Consider the following 2,901-nt stretch of genomic DNA (forward strand, 5'->3'; position numbering starts at 1 on the left):
GTGAAACAAATTGATTTGGAGTCGTTTTTGTTGAATACTTCAACATCGATCACAATCATCTTTGTACAGTGCAAATGTATTGCATAATAATTTGGTTAATAAATAAGTAAATCCGTGAATACAAATTGACTTGGAGTCGTCTTTCTTGAATACTTCAACATCAATCACAATCATCTTTGTACAGTGCTAATGTATTGCATAATAATTTGGTTAATAAATAAGTAAATACGTGAACACGAAACTCGTGAATTTTTTTGGAGCAATAACTACACTAGCATTCGACTTCTTGGCAGATCACAAGTTATTTTAGAATAAATCTATAACTGAATGGAGGGAATCAGTTGCATAGAAAGAAAAACCCAATAAGGAGGTCTTAAAAATAATGCAGAAATAGAGAAAATTATGAAAGACATTAAAGAACCGAAGTCAAAAGACGTTTGGGCGTCAGTAGCAATAGAGCTCCTTGTTGTGACGTTTCGTCTAGGGAAGTACTACCACCGTACCTAATTCTGCCAAGCAGTAATGTGAGCATTAATGCCTTTCGGTTTTGAAGGGTAAGGGTGCTGCTGAAATTATAGGCACGTGTGACTTGTACCATGACGCCGGTGAAAGGGTGTTAGTTGTTACCGCTGCGCCATGATGATATAAGGTAAAAATAATTGAGTCGTCGGTTGGTAGATGACTGGTTATATTTTAGTTATGAAACGTCTTTATGCTAATTTATAATGCATAGTCATTACTTTTGCTTGCACTAAGACCTGCCTGAATGTCGGAAGAGGGTTTGACATTCTGGCACGTCTGGTGGTTGCTACTGGACTTGTCAACTTATGTCTCAGGGTGACGGGCGCAGTGGCAGAGCCCCTTAGATCTTTGTGATTTAAAGCAGTGAGTGGCACTGCAATTCTTGTGGACAGGCGTGTCGCTTACCAGGTGGTAAGCCACACGAACAAGTCGTTCATCCCGTCACTTGGTATTATAAAAATCTAATAGGTCACAATAGTTTACTTAGAAGCAATTTAAAAGGAAAAAATCAAAGGAAAGAGAGGACAGGGGAAGATTATTTAGATCTGATAAGAGAAAAGTTAATGTCGTGTCATATCCAGAACTCAAAGTTAGGGCGCTGAACCGAGACAGTTGATGAATATTCTACCGACAAAAACCTAGCTCTTAAATAAAAGGAAGAAGACTTTGACAGATTGTATTTTCAACTTTCAGACGAATCCAGAATACTTATTCTAGATTATACATATACTATTTAAAGTTGATTTTTTTTCTTTTAGACATTACTTTTGTTATTATATAAAAATCTATTTATATATATTATTATTATCTTTTAGACATAGTTACATTGTAGTGTGAAACTACGAACCCGGAAACTGTTAAAACTACGCACTATCATCTTCATCTCTATCATTATACGTTTTCTAGGAAACGCCCTTACTTTTCCTTATTCCTACAAGAGTTCCAATTAATATTTACTATTATATTAGTGTCTAAATTACTTAAATTTGCTTTTGTAAGCTATTTCTCGCACTTCGACAATTTACTCACTTTTCATATCTGATATGTTAATATGTTATAACGCCCACACTCGACATAGCCAGGGAACCTCTGTGTCGCGGGTGCCATGGACACACACATAGAGAACCACAAATTACACCCAAACTCACGAGAGAAATAAATGTAAGCCGTATAACTACTTCTCCCGGCAAGGGAATCGGACCTGGGACCTCTGCGTGGCAGTTCGGCATGGTAACCGTTCGGCCAAGGAGGTAGTTAAGTGATTACCCGACCTTGGTATATTCTGTCGTACTCTTGGTATCTCCGAATTTTGCAATTCGGTTTTCCAATACTAATTACGTACTATTTCATCAATTTCACTTTAGAAACATATTTATTGCGTGTTTAATATTTTTATATGTTGACATTGATAGACAGATATGTTACCTCTCTACAATCTATTCTTCCATACATTATCCTATAAATTACTCTTCCTTTATTATGCAATCTTAGCAGTAGAAGCGTTTCCGCTTCTGACCGCTCACATTTTGGCTCCATGTGGTCTGTGTTGGCTCCTCATTTCAAATTCTAAATTGGCTATTTGAATTTCGATGCTCTCTTTCGCTCTATCAAACACTCGTCATTCTTGTACCGACCTTGGAGGCATCTGGTCTTCACTAGATCTAGTAAATATGTAAAGTCTCACCTTTTCGAAGCCCTGCCCTGGCCTTTCTTCTACCGCGCTTACGCGCCTGCTCGATGACCACTTCCTCGATTGCCTCACGCTAAACCTGGTCTTCACGTTTACCTGGACTGTTTGCCTCACCTTCACCAAGCGAGTTTGGAGCGGCAGGAGCAACTGAAGCCGACGCTCAAGATGAAGTAGAACTCCACCTCCGAGTGCAAAGTGATATAATCCACTGCTGCACTACCACCGCCGTCTCGTCGTCATTACGCGTTGCCCTCTGGTTCTGCTCAGCGGCTATTCAGCTTACAACCTCGCTGCTCTTCGGTTCTGCGCCTCTGTCCTTAGTCACCAAGTGTCGAGGGCTGAGGCCTCCATCTCTGTGTCTCCATCTTCTCCTATCTTCACCTTCACACTACACTTACATTGCTTACTCTACCACGTCCTAACACTCTCAGTTTCCTTCCACCCTGACCTCCTAACTCGTCCACCCCCACAATATAAAATAAATGGAAATAGTGTTATTTGATACCGAAAGAAATAATTGATCTTTTGTAAATGTGCACTTTTTAAATAAACTATATTTTTTTATGTTTGATATATATGTATATATTAATTGTTCCTTCTACATTAGTTGATCTACGAATAAATTATAAATGAACTGCATTAAAGGTTATATGTTTAACTATTAATATGTTTAACCGTACTGAATTAAT

The sequence above is a fragment of the Hyposmocoma kahamanoa genome, unplaced genomic scaffold, assembly GCF_003589595.1.
Source record: "Hyposmocoma kahamanoa isolate Upper Pololo Valley unplaced genomic scaffold, ASM358959v1 192, whole genome shotgun sequence".
NCBI lineage: Eukaryota > Metazoa > Arthropoda > Insecta > Lepidoptera > Cosmopterigidae > Hyposmocoma > Hyposmocoma kahamanoa.